This window comes from Nomia melanderi, chromosome 1 (assembly GCF_051020985.1).
Source record: "Nomia melanderi isolate GNS246 chromosome 1, iyNomMela1, whole genome shotgun sequence".
Lineage (NCBI taxonomy): Eukaryota > Metazoa > Arthropoda > Insecta > Hymenoptera > Halictidae > Nomia > Nomia melanderi.
Genome location: NC_134999.1, coordinates 30,421,952 through 30,444,347, shown reverse-complemented (window position 1 = coordinate 30,444,347; position 22,396 = coordinate 30,421,952). Strand labels below are relative to the sequence as shown.

General features: G+C 36.6%; 1 protein-coding gene across 5 annotated transcripts in view; it reads right to left on the bottom strand.

Annotated features, from left to right (window-relative positions):
• Positions 1-22,396, bottom strand: part of Pgant9 (polypeptide N-acetylgalactosaminyltransferase 9) — a 442,501-nt gene that overhangs the window by 328,716 nt on the left and 91,389 nt on the right. Inside the window, exon 3 of one of the 5 annotated variants that reach the window (XM_076364358.1) lies at positions 19,489-19,534. The exons of the other annotated variants lie outside the window; for them this stretch is intronic. The gene's annotated coding sequence lies outside the window, so the exon portion shown is untranslated. The remainder of the gene's footprint in view (positions 1-19,488; positions 19,535-22,396) is intronic. 5 annotated transcript variants of the gene reach the window in all.

Sequence of the window (22,396 nt, the reverse complement as noted above, 5' to 3'; positions counted from 1 at the left end):
ATTTTAAAAATAAATACTTGACTACTATAATAAAAAATGATTTAACGATACTCAAACTAAATTGAAATCTCAATAGATGCTAAAAGAAAAATTTAAAGAAACTAATTAGATTATATGGTAGTACTAGTGCTAAAATAAAAAAATTCGACTTCCGTTTCATTCACTTAGCTTTGTACTATTAATACTAGAACCACGCACTCGTCAAAATGGCAAGTTTCAGCTTACTTAGCACGCAATTATTCATATCTGAAAAGTGTTAAACATTTGAAACGATTCGAAAACTAACTAGCTACTATAATCAATATACGAAGGAACCAAAGAAACATCTATTCTTACAATTTTCCTAAGGATTACATTTAAATCATATCAATCTCTCCGTAGTTCTATCATCAAATACATTTATCTAAGCATCGCATTGATAGTCATAGAAAACTGATGCTGCGTCAAATTTCCTGAATACTCTCAACAAAATGCAAAGTTACTATCCGAACGTGGCCTGTCCAATGATTTCCCGCGCGAGGGGAAAATCCCACGCGAATATGAATGCACATCGAACATTTTCGTTGCTGACAATAAGCGATCCGGTAACACACGGATTTTTACCAGTAAACGTATTTTCATTCGCCCATTCGAGGAAAATTCAGCGTGTCGAACGGCTACAATCGAAAGTGAGAAATTTTTGGTAAATGTAGCCGCTCGGACGAGAATGCATGTGCGCCTTTGTCAGTGCAGCTGATGCACGGTTGCATACAACCGTGCTGATGCTATTCAGGATTAATTTCATTTATCCCTCCGCTTCTCTCTACGCTCTGTCAATTTGATTGTCCTTCCGGTCGCTAGCACTCAAGCACCGCATATTCGCGCTGCTGATACGGGGTATCACGTAGACCTACCGACGTCAATGATTTTTCACTTGCGTGACTCAATATGTCGCGAACTTCAGATGCCGTAATGGAATTTCCTTTGAACGTCCGGGGAGTTTCGTGTAACCAATGATCGGGAAGTAAAGACATTATTGGAGAAGGAAATTTTGCGCAAATTCAATTGCAATTTTGAAAGATAGATGCGCTAGAGTGATGCGGTGTAATTAATGGAATAAGGGTATCTTTGGAGTACTTTGTTAGTGGAATAGTATATGAAATAGGATTTTCGAACGAGGTTATAAAGTTATAAATTATTCATGATTATGGGGTTTGATTGAATAGGGCTGGCTAAATGGTTGCATCATAAGCATTGATATTTTTATAGTATCGTTATATTAGGTATATGTAAACGAGTATTTCTTTAGAAAATTGCCGGGAAAGTAATTGTCAGTTACAGTATATCACTGTATAAATGGTGGTATATTTATTGGTATTGTAGTTAATGGTACCATAATAAATTAAGAAGATAAATAGTATACAACACACTGATATAACGACACTGTCAATCATATTTCATCGGATCAACAAAATTTAAACTTCAAATCTTCAAAGTTACCAAAGCAAAGTTTCCGCAAGTCCCCGCCATTTTGTAGGTAATATATTCCAGTTACACAAGAAATTTCGCGGTGCGTTTGGCCAGACGGAAAATTGAAACTTCGTTAGCTGATTTATCGTCGTCGAAAGGAGCCGATGACAGGAAATTAATTACAAGTCCAACGTCAGCAGGCGAAAAACAAGTTGCGAAGAAAGATCTCCGCGCCGACGTCGGAAAAATTTCGAACTTACGGACATGCAGAGTAGTAAAATGTAAGGAGCGTGTAACGCGAAGCCCGCAGCCATGAAAAAGTGAAAGAGTAAGGATGGAACACTGTCACTGGGGAGAGAAAAGGAGCGGCTGGTTGTATAAAGACTCGTCCACGCGAGGGTAACATGCAAAAATACGATTTTACCTGGAACGCCCTATATTCTCGCGATATCTCGCATCGTGTGAGTGTCCCCCGGTTGCACGAAGATGAAAAGTGATACTAGAAGTTTCACCGAAGCATTACCGGTTGAGTTGATTCGAAATATTACAGTAGTAATAAGACAATGTTTTCTGATGTCATTTATTTCAGAAGGAATTCAAATTTTCTATATTCTTTCGTACTTTTCAGCGATTTCGAAGAATATTGGAAAGACGCGAAAGGAATGTAATTTGGGAGTTGAATCACGACAAATTTAAGAAGTGGAAATGACCTTTGAAAAGTGTATTTAACCCTTTGCAGACAAATGTCGACATTTCGGTGAAATCTAATTTTCGTAGCCTGGAAGGCTAAATCGGAGACAAATCAGTTAATTGATGTCAGAGATCAGCACATAGTTTCCTTTTTTCCTGTTGTTTAAGTAACTGATATACAATTTCGCTTCGTCTGCTGAAAGTTTCGTATATTTCAAAGAATCTTCGTCTATAAAGGGTTAATAAACATGATTTTGATCTACACCTTAAATACTAGATTTTGTATATTTTTAATTTAATTACAACATCTATAACATTTACAACTTTTCACGTGTCTAATAGCAAGATGTAGATAATTCTCTATAAACAAATCAAAGACGGGCCCAAAATTGCCAATTTTCAAAGAGTAAAATCATCCCCTAAACCTAACCATCTCCATCACCAAAAGGATCATCCCCTAATTTAAACTCTCCGTCGCGCATCCTTAACATGGCACCTCCCAACAAATCCCCAAAATCTTCACCAAAATCAGACTACAAGGATCAAACGATTTTCACGAGTTGCGAACAGCCAGCTCACCTTAATCACATTATGAAAAGCCACATTCTACACAGCGTGTCCTCTTAATTACCCGCTTAATCATCTTATTTGAGTAAATCTGCCGGTTACGGTAAGCAATATTTATCTTGCGATTGTTAACACGTGACCAGCGAACGTCAGTGTGGGCGCAGGACCTAAGGTGAAAGGGAGCGTTTCGCTTCCTCAAAGACGCGACCCGTGCGCCGTTAACGGGCAAGATTAACAATGCCGTTAACCAACATCGCCGGAACCAAAGCGGGACGCGGCGAGACATTAAATGAACTTCGCGAAGTTGAACAATGGGGGCGGGAAGTTGCGTGGTTCGCCGTTCTACTCGGTAATGAAGAGTAAATGACTCATCCCCCACCTCGGAGCTGTGTTCAATTTGTCCGTACACCTGTTATTACTTTCGCCGGCAACGCGGCGCCGGAACGGGCATAATAAATGAACGGAATGGAAAAGTGGGCGCGAACGGGGGCGAAATAACAAAAACCCCGGACCAGACGCAGAATAAGACGAATGAAGCGTCGCGGATGTAAGGATATCTCTGGAACGGGAATGAAACGAGTGATGAATAAGCATGAACTACCAAGCTGATGTTTCTATTTCGAGGGACGGCCACGGGAAAAATGTTTCACCCGTGAAACTCGAATTAGCTCGGGAGAACTTCGTGATAAGTGTTTTATTGCTGGGAAATTGGTATGACTTATAAATGATAAAGTGGTCGTGGCTGTTGGAAATTTTTATGCAATTGTAATTTCAGTGGTGACTACCCGTGGGGAACTAATGAACAGACACTTCTGGATACTGATTTGAAAAGAATGGGATAGAATTTCTTGTGAATGTTATGTTATTATATAGAAATGATTATATAATTGTGTAAATATATGAAGCATTTTCGATGACAATGTTATGAGATTAGGAAAATATTAATTTGCAGGAGATTGGATAAAATTTCTGGTATTAGAAGTTATTGTATTTATAATACGGTTGACGAAAGTTATTAATATATTTACATCTCTGTGTTTTTAATTCATAAAGCTTCGATATCTAATTTCTTGCAGAAATTTTATTTCGGAAACAGATTGACGTTTGAAAATTAAAAAATACGAAAATCTAGAGCATTTTGAATTTTCCAATTACTCTTTAGCTTTTACTTCTTTAACAGTAAACGTACTAATCTATAGTTTTCCGTTCATGTCAAAAACAAATGATAATATATAATCTTTCTCTTATTCTCCAAAAGTTATTCTATGCATCGTTTCCGTATTAAATCAAAGATCATCTATATTCCGTTCGCAAAAACACGACCGATAATTAAAGTATTAAAACTCCCCGTACATTTAGTGTTAAGAAACAAGATAAAGATAATCAACACGTTGACTGCTACGAAAAACAAGAGCGTTTTATATATCACTTATTTTTTCATATAAAAAACGAAAAGGAAGAATTATTAATTATTTGGTATCACAATTCTTGCGTTACACTATTATCTAGTTACTTACGCTACTGAACATATTTATTTGACATCGGCAATCTCATAAATTATAATTATTTTCTTAATTTTGAAGCTTCAGTCATCGGATCCATTAAAACCGAGTATTTCAAGGGGTAATATTTCAAAATCTCTTGAAAGAAACATCTGTTGCACAAATGGCCACGCATAAATCAATTTTCCAAGCATATTGTTGCAAAAATCGCGGGCGCTATGTAAATTCGAGAGCGGGCAATAAATATTCCCAGCACCACGCATCGTAAATATGAGAGCCTTCCACGGCTAGCGGATATTTTATGCAAATGGTCCGGTCCCCAGACACACTGTCTTACTTGAAATTAGCCAAAGGGTGCACGCATCGCGAGAGGGTCCAATTTGCACGTATTCCCGGCGTCGTTTCTCCTCGCGCGAAGTAACATGTAATCTGCTTGACAGTCGCGTCACGTTCCCCTTGTCGGATGCGGAACTCCATTCCTCGTCATATCGCGACGAGTTGGTACTTTCGGCGGGCCAAGTCGAGCGAAACAAAAGGTGTTACATCGCGGCAGCCATTGCTACCCGACAATAAGACATTCGTTATCAGTATATACTCGCTATAACGGCATGCTTTCTAATTAGGATATTTTATTAACACGTCGACTGCCACGAGAGTTTCGAACATTTTGTATCGTAATATAAATTTTAGGCATATTCTATGCCTACGATTTCTCTAAAGTATAATTACTGGTAATAGAATACTAGAAAATACTAGAAAAATGAAACTGAAACGAGTCATTCAGTTCCTAAATATAATGTCGTAGTTTATAATTTTTAATAACAATATCTATAGGATTAATTTCATTTTCATTATGTAAAATATAGGATTACGACCGTCACAAATGTGTGACGTTAACATGTTGACTGCCACGAGAGTTTCGAGCGTTTTGTATATAATACTTATTCTTTCGTAACAGAGGCAAATAGTAACGGAAATAATTATTAATGATTTGGTATCACAGTACTCTCATTACGTTGTTATTCAGTTACTTGTGTCACCAAATATTTTTATTTGATATAAATTTTCTTATTGTTATCGAGCAATTTGGAAGCTCCGGTCACCAGTGACCACCGTGGCAGTCAACGTGTTAACTCTTTGCAGTTCGAATCTCTTTTGCACTTTTTCTTGGATAACTCTGTATTATTACGATATTTTATTTGAACTACCACTTTAACACTATTTCTACCGAAGCTGTGAAAAGACACCTTTCAAAATTTTAACTTGAAATTATATTCTCAGTTTAATAATTGTTCTTCAATCGAATTTTACACATTTCCTATAGTTAGTTTTGTAATCGTTATTGGAAAAATCGGGGAGTCAATTCAGAATATACGACTAAACTTGAAAATTAATTTTGAGATAAAATTTCAGGTGTCTTTCGACACCTTTGGTAGAAACAGTATTAGAAAGATAGTTTGGAGACAGCATTGTAAGCTCCTTAAAATAACATAGTAATATAATCTATTTTAAAAATAGCTTGACAAACAAGTACACATATGAATAAAACTGAGGTCGAGAGTTCTTGTTTAATACTATTGTCTAACTACTTACGTTGCTAAAGGTATTTTTTCAACATCAATCATTTTATGTAATCGGTGTCAAGAAATTCAAGGAAAAATTGGTCACAGGTTTCCACTATGACGATTAACGCGTTAATGCGTCAAAGATATACGTTCAGTAACATATTCCTAGAGAATAGTGTAAGAACTGTGGTATTTAACCTTCGCAAACAAGAATTGTTCAAACTTCTGAAACCTCTTCCAAAAAGCTAAATTATGTATCAAAATCTAAATATTAGTAAGTGTAAGAAAACACATCTCAATCTCTAGTTATTTGAATAATTTAATTATTCATTTGCAGCTTTAGATTTCAGATATCAAAGCTTGAAGTCTCCATGACAGCAGCATTCGGCTGTAAAGGGTTAGTGATTAATAATCGTTCTTAACACCATTTATCTTTACCGCGAAAGAATAATTGATATACGAAACAATTAAGATTCTCGTAGTAATCAACGTATTAAACGCAACAAACCTCTTTAAAGAAATATAAATGAAACTTTTCTCAAAAAGTCTTATCAACTTCCCATGCATTGTATCATGCTACTACTTTGCATAAAAATACGCGTCGAATTTACTTTTCTTTAAACAAAGTGTAACACATTTGTTATTGCAAACTCGAGATAATCGCAAAATGTTAAAACTTCAACTAAAAATACACAAAAATAATTTTCCTTTTTTTTTCAAATAAGTGGATAATATGGTGACTAAAGACCTGGAATACTGATAGAAAAAGTGTTGAGGCAAGCGAAACAGCCGAGCATATGTACATCTGGGATGGAAAATCGTAGAACGACGAGCATGCTCGAATTAATCCGAATAAATCCGTGGCGTTCAATTAAATTAAACTATCCGGCGCGCGATCGAGGGTAAAGGGTGTGTTTGGAACGTCCTGTAGAATGGACACAGGGCTGCGCTGTTGCGGATACAATTTGCAAGTGAAATTCCGCTGACCGTATCTCACGCCATTCGTTATGTTTCCATCGGATAACTTTACACGTCAGAATTTTCATATTGCCCGCTTGATTTCTTCGGGATTCCATCGATCCAATTTCGAATTTAATTCTCATAAATGATTCCGTTATCTGATGAAAAAGCGGAGTACTCGAGACGCGAATAACGTGCAGACGTATCTTCGAGTAAAATAAAATATTTAGAATTAAACAAAAATTCACTTTCTCGGTTAACCTCGAAATACAATTGCTAAATTTAAAATTGCATTTTACGTTTCGTCGCATCTGCAGTATTCATATTTCACGTTAAGCACAGTTTAGTAACGGGAAAGTGAGAACTACGCAAATACTAAAATATACATAGATCGCGCAATTGTAAATATGAAATTTCGTCGACAGCAAAGCTGTGGTTTGTAGAAAATGTTTGTGCAGACCACTTTCATAACCTCACTTTTACAAAGAAGTCACTCAACTGGTGTTAAATGCCACTTTCTCTTGGCCTGAATACATTGTTGCATTTATAATCACTGAACTTGCAATTTACATGAAAATACATACACCTATGAACTATTAATATAAAACATTTATACAGGGCGTCTCACAAATTTTGGTACAAACTTCACCAGTATATTCTCCTATCAAAAATAACACTAAATAATTATAAACAAGAGGTGAATGAATTTTCCAATACCAAACAGATAAATATTCTCTATTTCAATCCGAATCCAACAAGTTCAAACTTCACGCTTACCCCGCTTTCGCACAGTTAACCCCTTGTTTTACGAGTGAGACTCGTGAAGATTTTCAAGATGATTCAACAAATATATATATTACTCAGTTCAGTCGAATTCAAAGTAAATACTATTCCTCTGTAATCAACTATTCTACTTAAAAGAAAATACAGGCATAACGCGTACTTAGAATTTTTTTCTTTTTCTAATGAATTATTAATGACAAAGTAGCCGTACCGATCAGAGTTGAGAAAGAAATCATAGGCCAAGGGGTTAACCACCCATCTCAACTTCAATCCTTCATTCTCCCACTATCATCGCTGCATTTATTAATTAATACTTACTATCCTCTAACAATGCAACCGCACTCCCCTTGATTTTCTCTTCCCGTTCACGCTCCAATAATACACTCAGCCAACGGACTTATCTGCACGCCCACTATTCACCAAACGTACCACCGCGAAATCCCAATACCTCAACTAGGCTATCACTATCAGAACCATCAAAAATCGCGTCGCCCGCGCCCGGGAAACGTCACGGAACAGAAAAAAGAGGAGATTTTTTCCTCTCCGCCCCGACAGGAACCCCGATCAGCACGCGAAAGGACAAAGGTGGCCGTGGACAATAAGCATTGTCCGTTGTCCGCGTGCTCGACATATTACCCGGCGTTATCTGCATCGGAACGCGATTCAGGCTCGCCAAAGGTTAATTGCCCCGTCCCAATTAATGCTAATAGTATTACAGATCGCGGCATCCCTTATATGATAATGCCTCGGCCGTAATAAGGTGAACCAATCGCGACCTCTAATTAGCGGCCGACGCGCGTAACGGGTCCGGCGTAAACCGTCCGATATCGAAACGCGAGGATCTCGTGGATCCCTCTCTCGTCAGATGAACGAGTAACTCGCCTGCAGTTACCTAATTGGTGCGTGTTTCGCTTTAAACTGTTCTTATCGTACGATAAAACGAATGCTTTCTTTATCGCCGTTAACCCCTCGCCTTACAGTAACGTGCGAGACTCGTGGCGAAGATTATAACACGAAAACCAGCAGACCATCGATACGTTAATGATACGGTAGCTGTGTTTGCGGTCGCTGCGTTACCTGTTTTAACACTGAAACCGTCAGATCGGTGAAAATAACTTATTCCTGATTCTTCCTGTTCGCGATTATTGAAAAGATAACAGATGCTTCTTAGAGGAATTGCTACAGAGATTGATTTAGCAATACGTAAACTGAATTTTAAATCGATTAAAGTCTCGGTAGATGCACCCTTGGAGTTTCTATAGAGGAATTTCAAGAAGTCGGTTTAACTACTTGGGAGTTTTTGTGTTTAGTAGAATTCAACTCTAGATCTACGGAATGCATCAGTTTGATGGATATTGGATTTTATAAATATTAGTTAGTCAATGTTTATGTCGGTTTTTTAATGATACACTCGTACGAATATGTATGTAACAGTCTATTTTTAAGTCTCTAATTTCCAAGATCTAAACGTATGAACAAGTTTCCTAGAAACAATACAATAAAACGTATAATAAACGTCCGTGAACCTAGTGTTAACAAATAAATATTATGTTCCTGTGAATTCGAATGAAATATTATTCTTCCGGTATGGATTACGATACTTTAGGGAAAACGTGGATGTAGGATGTGTCTAGGATTTTTCTCTTTTCTCCGATAAATTATTTATGATAGAGTAGTCGTATCGATCACAGCTGAGAAATAGAACGTAGGGCAAAGAACTAATATTTTGTTTTCTTTGATAAAGGGTGCTGTGGAAAGAGATAGTTAAACTTTGGAGTCTCTAGTGTGACTAAGGAAGAAGGGTCATTTAGATATAAATGTGAAAATACTCGCAAATCAGAAGAGTATGGTGAATTATCATAATAGTAGTCTCTTTGACTCGGTTATGTTCTTGTTTCTTTAGACAGGACTCGAAGCACAGTGGAAATAAGTTGCTACTGGTCACCATTTATGACATTTAATTATTTCACTTATTTAAGTTTAACTTTTTTAGATAATTTATATACGTAAATACTGTACATCATGTGCAAAAATATTAATGAATATGTCTAAAACTATTCTAGAATTTTCATATAACAGTATGACTCTATTAAAAGTATCGTTAATTGCATGAAGAACTGGAGAGTGAAAGAAATAGTGTTAATAGTGACAACAATATGTCACCTGTGAAACGCATATTAATCACGAAATAAATATCATTTACTGATGAGCAACTATAGCAGCAAAAGATAGAGCAGTAGACTATCTTCATATAAAAATAAAAAAAAAATGAAATTACTTATACAACATTGCCCACAAATAAATTACAATTGTTTGTTTAGCAACAGTGTAAGTTCCCATATCACCCAACGTTCCAACTAAGGGAAACGAAATTGGCTGCCTGTGCAACATCGCTCACAAATAAATTGCAGTAGTGAGGGTCAAGGGGTTAAACATCTGTTCATGCCGGAGTGGCTGAACCGATAGAGAGTCAGCATTGGAGAAGGGACAATCTCGCTAACGCAGCTAAAGGTAGATTAACTAATTAGAACGGCGTACATCCGACGTGACCCAGCGATTAAGATGGCAGAGACGACGGCTCCTGAACTTAAGCAGGATGTAATCGTCTTAGGTCCGTAACGACCATCGGGACGGGTTTGCATTAATCTTCCGGCGTGTCTGGAACTGCTTGATATGCCGGCGAGGATCCTGCAGGACCCGGTGGTGTCCGCCGACCCGAACCGGGAACCACTACCAACGACCGGCCAACCCTTGCGGAACGAGTTTCGCGCCCATTTTCCTGGCCGAGATTAACACGTTCGCTACCGACGTCGCATATTTGTGACGATCGCACTCGCACACCTCGCACGAAGAAAATGAAATTAAGCCTTTGCACTGTATAGATTCCGCGGCGTGATTTATGGTATTAAATACTTTACGAACTGGGGAAACTACTCTAAGATTATTCCATTCGCTGCACGTGTGAATTGTGTTGTAAAAAGGAAAATGAAAAGTATTAGAACGTAATACTTTGTCATGGTATAGCGTAGCTTTTTGTTATGCTATGGCATAATATTTTATTACGTTATAGTATAGCATTTTGTTATGTTATGATATAATATTTATTATGTTTAGTACAGTATTTTGTTATGTATTATGTAATGTTTTATTATATTATAGAATAGTATTTTCTTATGTCATAATATAATATTTTACTATGTCATAGTATAGTATTTGTTATGTTATGATATAATATTTTATTATGTTGTAGTATAGTATTTTATTGTGTTATAATATACTCTATTCTTTTAACCTTATGATACAACATTGTTCAATTTTTACTAGGGTACCATAAAAATGGCTTAGATTAGGTTACATTGCAAATCGGCTGGAGCTCTAAGGGTGAATGCTGTAAACCTATTCAAAGTTTTAAAATACGACGTGATATTTGGCAACTGAATAACTCTTTTTATCGTCAGTTCCAGTTACCCAATATTTTACTTAGAGGATTTGTTGGATTTAACAGAACATTGCAACTAAGATCATCGACGAAACGAATGGTAGTAGCGAACGTGTTAAGCCCCGCGCATCACCACGTCCGATGAAAGCCGACACGTATATCGCGCACCTCGGAAAATTCCGTTCGAACGGTACTTTCCCTGGTCGTGATTTACTGGACGAAGCAATTGTGATTTGCGGTTGGGAATCGAGTGATGGTACTGGAGATTCTTGATTGAGGTTATCCCTTTATGGGAAGATTTATGGGGGAGATTTTTGATGGGGATGAAATCTGAGGCTGAAAAGCCTCCAGGCTGTGTTCTGGTTCGAAGGAAGATAGGATGAGTTATTTATTGATTGAGTATCTTGGATAGTTTTGATGCTTTAATCATACGAAAAGCTTTCGAAGAGTTACATCCTCTCATTTTTCAAAATTTTGACAACGTTTCAATTAGAAGTAGATCTTAGAGGTACTTTTTTAAAGTTTCAATGTTCTCCTCTTAAAATCTCATTTTTAGAATTTTTGGAAAAATAATATAGAAACAATTGTAGAAAGTTGTGATAAAATTCAAGAAAACTAGACTAAACTCCAATAACAAGATTTTTTAATTTTCATATTTGAATTAACATTCTTAAAAGTATAACTTGCCTTCTGCTGTACGGTTAGTACAAAAAGTAATTTCATTTCAAAAGGCAAATATTTTCCGCGGTTGGAACATCTTCAAATAAATTAACATGCAATACGGTCCAAAATTAATTCCTGAAACGGTGCAACCGACTCACGAGCGTTACAGGATTTTCCCTTCTCCACACGTGCGGCATTAAATCAATGTTGCACCCCATTGCGTGTTACTCAACCCCGAGACAGGCACTCGTGGTCTTTTACGCTATTCAGCGTGCATACGTGACGACGTTACGTATCCTGCACAATTTCTTGCCTATTTCCACGGACTATTCGTGTGGAACGTTTCTGGAAAACTATCACCGGCCTCGAAGTAAATTTTCAACCATGACATGTCCATCAATATCCTAACAGTAACATACTATCACTAATATTGAACAGACTATTAACGAATGCTGCGCGACTTCACAGAGCAAAATACACAAAATGGAAAAAATATAATATTAAATCATTATTTATAATATTGAAATATTTAGCAACTTGAGTTAGTTGGAGGTTACCGGTGACTCCCATCGCCTTCAACGTGTTAATAAAGCTGTTAGGAATGAAATAAATCAAACCGTGTAATTTTCATAATCTTTCACTTTCATTCTTTTGGTACCATTACAATTCCTTAGAATTTTTGATTTACTCATATTCTTATATTTTCCAGAATGCTTTTGAATCTGACAAAAATACAAGGTAGTAATTACTAGTAAACATACGTTTACCTTTTCAATAATACTTAAAACATGTAGGCAAACTAAAAATAACAGAGCTAATTTAAACAACTAGCAATTATAACAAAGTTAGCTTACAAAAACAATTTCAAACGATATTGAAACATTAAAGAGTACAAGAAAATAATTTCCAGTTTACGTATTTCTATTTCTCGAATAATATTTTAAACGTACACTTGAACAAAAGACAGAAACAGAGTAAAATTAAGAAATGATGTTAAATGACGTCGAAACGTTCATTGCTCCGAGACATCCAGCCGAGTTATTGCAATTGAAACATTAAAACCATTAAAACATGAAACACGTTACCCCTGTCTAATTACGTATTCATTACCGCCGCTGGTCACGACACTATTAGTAACCGGTGTTGAACGCGAGAAGATCAGTCGAGAAATAAGGGAGAATAGGGGAAAAATGGAAACGGTAACGCGGTATCTAATGGTCGCGTGAAATTCATCGTGTCCGCCCCGGTGGAAACGCTCGAGTTCGACAAACTCACGCGAGACGCGTGACCGCAGCTAAAGCTCGCGGAATATAGCGTCGGCTAACGGCTTGTTTGGTATTCTGGCCAAACAGCGGCCGATTCGCTATCTGTGCGTTGTCTTTTCGGTTCTGGGCTGCGAGCACGACGTCGATAGGCAGCTAGGAAGCATCGCATCGTGACCGATAAATCTCTCAAACCACCCCCATTCGAGAAATCGTTCTGGAACCACCCCTTCGACCCGCATCTTGTTTCAGACAGTGATATGGGTTGATTGCGAAGCTTCTTGATATCAGGGAGTCTTCGTAGTCCATGGAATTAACTCTCGAACGTCCTGACATTACATTTTATTTATACTCTGTTGTGTTCTTATATTCTAGAGAAGAATATCTGAGGAATTCATGTTTGAGTATGCTCAACACGAAATATATGTTTTCTGCGTAGATGTGTTTTGGATAAAGTAATTGTACGAATGTTTGTTGTGGAAATAAGTAAGATAGACAGTTAAATTCTTGATTTGTTAATTAATTAAATTTAATGTTTCGTGAATAGAATGTATTCATGAATTATTGTTTGCTAATTATTATGTAGCTATTGATTAACTGTGAGAAAGTAAATGGCTGCGTTTGAGGCTGTTTGTGAATGATTACAAATGTTTGATGAGTGTAAATATTGAAAGACAGAGATGTGCCAGGTTATGGAAATATTTTATGAATGAACACATGAAATTTCAGTGGTAAAAATCTTGTTTCCACTGAACATCGTCAAATAGAGACTGAGGAAAATGAACTTACTGCTTTCTGAATTTGTATGAATGCTTTCCGGTCTCTTAATGAATGTGTGCAAACAAACGGATAGAGAAGCATTCAGAATATTTTCAAAGGTTCAGATGCTAAACCGATTATTGAATCTGGGACTATTCAAAAACATTATTACCGAATTGAATCTCTAAGATTTGCCAATCGAGCTTTGGGAATTCTATCTCTCCAATTCCTCCGCCAATTTCATCGCAAATATCCTGTTCCTAGAGTAAGATTAAAGAGAATATACATTGCTGTCTGGATCGCTGTATCAGTAGCCGATTCAAAGTGACTCCTTAAGGCAGCTGGCATTAAGAAACAATCTACTTAAATAAATCATCGATTCAAACGTTATTTATGTATAGATACTACTTTATCAAACCGCATTATACATTCGAGAAATAGCAATTCAGGATGTGCAGGAAATTGATTAAACGATATACATTACCTAATCTATAAAACCAGAATAATTAAACATTGACACCAAACTGATTAGACAAAAGTATTTGCAACAAATAACTACAAGTTCACTAAAACAAATTAGTAAACGTGCCAGCAATGATGGATTCCCTTATCACTGAGGCAAAAATTTCTCATTGACAGAGGAAAATATGAACACTTGCCCCATGCCCTAAGTTATTATTATTTATAATATCATTTAGTTTTTTTACCACATTGGTAGTTATAAATGATAGAGAATTTACTTTGACAGTGGCCTATGAACTTATCATTAGCGTGCAACAGTTTCATTTAAATACAGTACCCCAAGAATTAGCTTACTGACCATTATATTAATATTCTTTCTAGTTATTAAAGGATTTACTCGTTCCTTCGTTTTTTCTAGGTCACAAAGCCTTTCTTTGTATACCTTCTCAATATATTGTGCAATCATCTCAGAAGCCAAAACATTAATTTTCTCAATTTTCATTTTCTGGACTTAACAGCATTGGCTTCTGAGCGACTCAACTAGTCCTCGGTAGACAATATGTTAACTTACGCACCCCTGATCTAGACCAAGAGGGCGCATAATGCAGCCAAACGTTCGTTTCCTGGAGAAAATTCAATAACTTAACACTATAACTATCGAGCATTTAATATGATTAATATGTAATCCCTACAAAAATCGTAATAATAAATTATTTTCAGCTTCTTCAGGCATTCATTATAGTACTCAAGTAAAACTATTTAATTCCAAGATCATTTCAACTATTCAATGCTTTTAAGATGTCAATAATCGCGAAACAAACAAATCGAAATCAGTTCTAGTATTAAAAAGTATGAGTGAACGAAAAGCGATGCTTCAGACAAAAGTTGTAAGGTATAGAGCAAAACATACGGTGGTTATATTCTTTGCATTATATGGATGTTATGAAGTTTTTTAAATTTTCACATTTTTAGTTTTGAAATACAAATCATTTCGTACAGCAGAGACTACTTAGCAACCGATTAGTAACAATTTTCGTTACGCGAACAGTCGAATTTTGAGGTTATGTCCACAGGCGACACTGTGGGACGGCTTAAAATGGAACTGCCTGTAGAACCGCTGGTAACAGGGATAACAGGCGGTAGCTTCGAACGTCCCGGATCGAGTGGCGTCGGATTAGCCCGGCGTCGCATCGGCGCGTGTTAACGACATCTTACTATGTATCGAGCGGCTCGATCGGCCGGTGAAAAATGACGCCATTTGCCGGTACAGGGATGCCCGCGGGGAGGGATAAGTCCCTGAACCGATACGTAAACTCGCTGAAACTCGGATGGCGGTCATTCGTTCGGCTGCCGGACCGCAAATTGAGCGGTTTGTTTCGCGCCCGCGCGAGCCGCCGGTCGGACGGACGGACCGCGTGCACGGGACGATCCGACGCGGGAAAAGCCGAAAGAATCATGAGCCTCAGGAACGAGTTCCTGATTCCTGCCATTTATCAAGCCGGCCCCGGAAGAAATTTCCTTAGACAGTCCGTAAGTCCCTGCCCCGGAGAATTTCGTGATTACAGTTACAACTTTTGAGCCGGGAAAGTTGCGACCGACGGGATCCGTTCGCGCGAACTTTCTTGTATCGGCTTCGCGAGGGGTTCGCTGCGATGGTGAACGCCGGAAGGGGCGAGGGGCGGGAAAAACTTCCGGACCCTGGGTACGAGGGAGCGTGTCCGATTCGGAAATTGTCTGATTAGCATTGTATATACTTTGTAACTCGGCTCGCGGAGTCGAATTAATTCGGAACTTTGTTGCAGTCTTGTATTTGGGTTATTAGGAAATGGAAGTTGCTGCGTTTCGATGGGATGCTGGGCGGCGTATACTGGGTGCAAAAGGTTGGAAGGGAATGTTTGCGGATGTTTGTTTTGTTAACTATAAAACTACGGTGGAATTGGCCCACTTCGGAATGTTCGTTCTGCGAGTATTTATGAATTGAAGATGTCTTCGTGGAAGATTTTTTTGTGGGGGTCTTCGAATCGCGAGAGATTTATTGTTTCGATTTTTGTGAAAAGTTGGAAGTGAGTCAGTTTAATTGATAGGTAGGTTTAGTGTGGGTGATGCATGAGAGAAGGGAAATGAGAGTTTTTAGCTTGCAGTTAGGCTATTGGGTTTGCTATATTTGTTTTGGGTGTTTTTGTGTTAATCATGTATGGTCTTGGGAATGTATTTATATATCTATGATTTTAAATTGAATTAGTTGATATTTCAGGCAGATTTGAGTAATTGTAGTATCTAGATAATATTGTATGGGATACAATGTGAATAAAGAGGAATATGCAACAATGGGAAACGATTTTTCTCGAAAAATTAAGAATGGAAAATCCTAAGAGATAGAAGCTAAATGTCTAACTTCACAGCAAAAATCAACATGGTTAATGTTTTATAGGTACAAACATCGATATAACAGTTTGCAGTAATGCGGATATTGCGACCCAATAAAACAAAAAACTTGTTAATCGAATAAGTAAACAGACATAGAACTAGTGGAAGAAGATAAACACAGTTAACATTGTCCGGCTAACACTGGAAATTGTTACAAATTCAGTTGATAGCAAAGCCATGCCGCTTCACGTAATCATCATTCACAGATAATAAATAAATTGAATTTATTCGTCACTTTTTATTCATCACTTTTAATAAGTGTCATGACATATTAATTAATTATTGGTTATTCTCAAATGACAATCAAATCGAATTTATTCGCCACTCTCTGTTCATTTCCAATCAAAAATAAAGAATAAATTCAATTTATTTATTATCTCTACAAACGATTAATTATTGATTATTAATTATTCTCAAATAACGATCAGATTAAATTTCCTCGTAATTCTCCATTTATTATTTCTAATCAAAAATAAACAATATATTCAATTTACTTATTACCTATGAATAATGAACACATTAATTATTGATTGTTCCCAAATAAAAATCAAATTTAATTGATTCGTCACTCTTTACTCGTTATTTCGAATAACCTTTGCCCAACAGTGTTTCACAGTCAGTTAATACCGGCGGCATCGATCAAACCGATTCGAAACGGGCCACCTCGCGCCGCGTTAATTCCGTCGTTCGAGCTGAAAACTCGAGGACCAATTCCGAGCGATCGAGGGTGGCCGAAAGGGGTCGAACGAGTGGTAGATGCGAGGATTAAGTCGAGAGGGCAGCTCGTAAATCAGAAGCTCAGCCAGCTATGTCTGCGGCGCCGGAGATAATAACCATTTTGCGCTTCCATAGGCTCTGTCCCATACCCCCGCCCCGTTATAAGCGATCTTACGACAACGGGGTGGGGGGAACCTATTCAATTAACTCTGTAAAACGTAAATCGAGACGCTCGGTACCTCTTCGGTCCCCGATCTTCCGGCTCTCTATCATTTTCCTATCGCTGCTCTTTCTTTTCGAACGACATTTCCTTAGCACAAGACTTGTTGAATTTTTATAGGTTAGGTCCCTAGAAAATGCGACAGTCTTTATTTACTTAGTGACTTTTGAAAGCTATACAATCATTTTTACGTATTTTGGGAGATTTGAAAACTATGCAATGATTTTTTGACGTATTTCCATACAATTTAGATCCGCAGTTTCCTGAGAGGCGCGGCTTCTAGGGGAAGCGCCAAAATTTTTAATAAGAAATTAACGTTCATACCGTAATATCTACAAATAAATAAACTTCATATCGTAACGTAACAGTAAAAGTTCAGTGAAGTAATGTTTATTTTGTAATACAGTTATTATTATTTAAAACGTGTCTACACGTTACGACTCACTGGCTTATAATTTATATTTTAAACAGAAGAGAGTTGGAATGAAAAATGTCTGAATTCAAATTACTATTTTCAATTCTCTTAACTCCATTCCATACATACTTAATGTAGATATAAATTTAAATTATACTTTAATTAATTAGATACATAATAAAGTACAGAAGGATCGTGTTTCCAACTTTTTCATAACGTTTTTACTATTCAAACTTATTTTTTAAATTCAAGGTGTCCTATAATTGAAGTTCACCTGAAAGTTCATTTTTAATTCCTATCATTGTTTATTTAGTGATAGAGTCACGTTTTTAACACAAACTACTTAAAATGATATATTTATATAATATATACTCTTCTTTGTTCGTTTCACGTATTTTATTGCAGACCAAAAGGTATTTCTAACTTGTTAATGAAGTGTTAAAAATATCAGCTCGAAATTCGCCAGTGAGTGACGTGTCTCACTTAGGGAATCTTTACCTTAGCGCTCTTCCCCCACCTCTTTCAACCCCTAAATTCCCATCGGCGAGGCAGCCCCGTGCCTACACCCACTTCGGGACACGCTTATTGTTTGATTTGCATATTCAACGCGTGGCACAGTTGTTGCGTATATTATAAGGGATACTGACGCCCTGGCCTTCATATTACCTTTTCAGCCCTCAAAGTGTTTCGTGGAGTATCGGTACACGCTCGGGGATGTCTTATGAGCGATACCGGTGTTACGGAAAGTATGATAATCACTACATCGTTACATAATTATTTTTGACTAGAAACGTTATCTTGTATCGTGCCCTAACGACACGAATAGCATCTTTAAATCTTTTTATTTAACCCCTTGCCCTGTGATTTATTTCTCAACTATGATGGACGTAACTACTTTGTTATTAATAACTTAGTAAAAAAGAGAGAAAATTTATGGGCATATTCTATCCCCACAGTTGGTCCTTAGTGTAATAATTTATTACAGAAGAATAATATTTAATTTGAATTCAAGAGAAATGATTAACGTTTACGGTTGTTAAACCCTATTTAAAATTTTCACCGAGTCTGACACGTTATTGTAAGGCAAGGGGTTAATAGTCGGTGGATTGTGGTTTTCCACGGATTATTTAATACAAATATTAATCCATTGTACTCGGAAGTTTTCCAATGGAAATATTCAACATTCTCTGACGCGATATTGTTTGAAACTAATTTAACGATTATTCACGTAACAATGCCAAGTTTAATTTGAAATATTGAATATTCAACGTCGTAGTTTTGTTGTATCGAATCAAGTGGTGACCTCTCGAGGGCAAAGGGTTAAAACTAACTATACATATTATTTATATTCTAAATATTACATACTATATTATTGAGAAATATTTTTAATTTAATTTCTTATTTTATATAATTGAAGTGATAATTTATGAGTGATTATTTATAGTAATTACTAAACCTTCTCCATAAATATTTACTATAAATAACCACACGTTATAAATTGCCGCTTCAAGAATATAAAATTAAAAACTGAATTAAAAACATCCCTCAGTAATATAATATATAATATTTACTTCTCTGTTAAATTTTAAAAATATACCAACTAAGTACCTCACGATACACCCCAACAGTCTGCCGTCAAAAGGAATCAGCTTACCTGTAATCAGAGAAAAAATGACTAATTAGTTACAGTCACTGACAGATTGTAATTAAAATAAATCTTAGTCTAGACTAGTATACCAATAAAACCGATGCACTGTCCATTTTGTTAGAGTGAAACTAACTCGTGAGCACAGACGATGGAAGGCAAGGCTTCGGTTCTAGCCGGCTAATCGCGTTATATTCCGATAAGCCAAAATCCAATTTGATCAAATGCAATTTCGCAAATTCTTTCTCTTCGCCGGTGGTATCAAGATCTCGTCCGTGACGATAAATATGCGCCAGCCTTTCAGCGGGCTAATTTTTCATGCGAAAATGACGGGCGACCGGTTACGATTCATCATCGTCGGCGCCATTATTAGCGGAGTTTCTCGACCGGCCAAAAAAACAAGCTGTCCCGCCGTTCCTCATTTTAATTTCAACTCCCGAAGTTCGTGATTCTCGTAACCGCTGGAACGTTTCAGAATCCCGTGCGAGAATCGTATAGAAACAGTAATTAGTTACGGGGAGCCGGTATCGCGAGCTGTAATCGAAATCTGTCGGTACATGCCTCGGGACCATTTATAAATAAGTTTCCAGCATAAAGGCGGAATTTGCGAACGGTGACTGATGCGATTTCATATGAATAATTCATCGGGGAGAAAAATAGTATTCAAGAACATCATTATGACAATGGGAGAATTAATTTGTTTGGCTACGTGTCACCTCATAATGGAAGAGAATTTTGTATTAATATGGTAATAGAACTTCGATTGTATGAAGTAACCATCTCCACGGTGGTTTGATGATTAAAATTGTTAGGTGATGGAATCCATTGTATTTAAGTAGATTCAACATAGGAAAGTATTTTTTAACCCTTTGCCTCAAGATTTGTTTCGTCTCAGATGTTTCTGCTTGCGATACTTAGTTTTGTTGCAATTTTATAGATACAGTTATTGTAAAGGAAATTGTAGTATTACAAGTTTAATTGAACTTACTTATGACAATAAGAGAATTATTTTGGTTATATGACAGATTTGTAAAATAATATACAAAAGCAGTTCTCATTTCCACTCAAGGGGTTAATGATGATTTCATGTTTTAGTTGAATAAGAATGTTTACGTTTCGTTGATGTATTGGTAGGAAGTGTAACGGTTAATTGGTTCGGATAATTGAAGGTTTGGACACCCTATGTTCGGATAATTGAAGATTCAGGTAATTGAAGGGCAGTACAACCTATAATCCAATAATTACAGGACCAGATAACCAATGCTCGGATAACTGGAGGTTTGGATGTTCGAGGGTTCGGACAACTGGAAGTTTGGATACTTGAAGGTTCGAATAACTGAAAGTTCAGATATTTCAAGGATAATTTAAAGTTTGTATCTTTGAAGTTTAGGTAACTGAAGATTTGTATATTAAAAATTTTAGATAATCAAAAATTAAGATATTTAAAGATTCGAACCGTATATTTTGAAAGTGACTTAAGTCCACTTGAAAAAGATTAAGAAACTAGTAAAGAATAAAAATATTATATAGAATCGTAACTATTATAACGATTGACTTGATTTCTTTGAAAATGGACTTACTTTCAAAATAAACGGCGCATTTAAATACTCGAAGGTTCGTATCGCTAATCGTCTAGATCAATATTCAAATAATCAAAATTCTATTGTACTCGCAAAATCGTATCTATTCATTACCTCAAAAAATAATTCCTTCCATTCCAATGTTTGCATCTTTAAACCAAACATGTATATCCTTCTGTTATTAAAAATCACGAAAATATTTCAAGCTGTGTTTTCAGACGAATTATTTATCCAAGTTAGCATGATCATCATTCCCAGCGCAAAAGCTCTCAATTCATTGATGTGCATCGACGGAAGCAACCGACGACTCCGCAAGCGCCTAATTTGCCAGAAAAACAGAAACACACCGTGACGTGCATTAACTCGACAGAATTTTTACGAGTTCCGGTGCCGAGCGGAAATTTTACTGCCGCGATAACATCCTACTCCGATATCACCAATATCTGGGAATTCAATATTTATAAAATAAGTGTGCAATAAGAGAAGCACCGAATCGGGCAATATGTTCAGTATCTAGAGTATCCGACCGACGATGAATATGAAATATTTCAGGAAGGAAATAATCCCATACTGAATATCGGACGCGTACACCTTTCTTTGTGTGGAAAATATTTGGCCCGGCTTCATCCTTCTTTCAATGGGGAGCGCTCGATCAACAGGCACCGGCGAAGTTGGGAAATAAACACATGGACTGTTTATGAGTTTCATAAAACCAAAGAAATTGAAAGTAAAAAGAACTGAAAATTAATATTTTTTAACGAAACGTGACATCTATTTAACCGACGTCGTTAACCTCTTGCCTTATAATAACGTGTCGGACTCGTGATAAAAATTTCAAAGCGAATTCGATAAATCTAAGCGTTACTTATTAATTTCTGACATGGATTAAGTATCACTTGCTTATTATTAATCGATAACCTATGGAGTAAATGTAGACACGAAGTAAGTATATATTCGTTCAATTTTCTACTAATTTATTAACGACATAGTTGTTCTAGTAAACAGGGTTGAGAAGTAAATCATAAGGGAAGGGGTTGAAACTTATACAAACAGCTAATTTGAATCTATTTATAATTGAAATTTGAATTTTATAGTTTTATGTTATTGCAAATAAAGATAGACACTAACTATTGTTTCAACATAAATAAATTCGGTTGTATTCTGTACTCTTTACACTGTTCATTTCCAAAGTGCTTCCTTCTTTCATTAGTTCTTTTTATCATTAGTTAATTACAGTTCCAGATATATATCAAGAAACTATACAGATCATACGATCAAATAAAAACCAGTC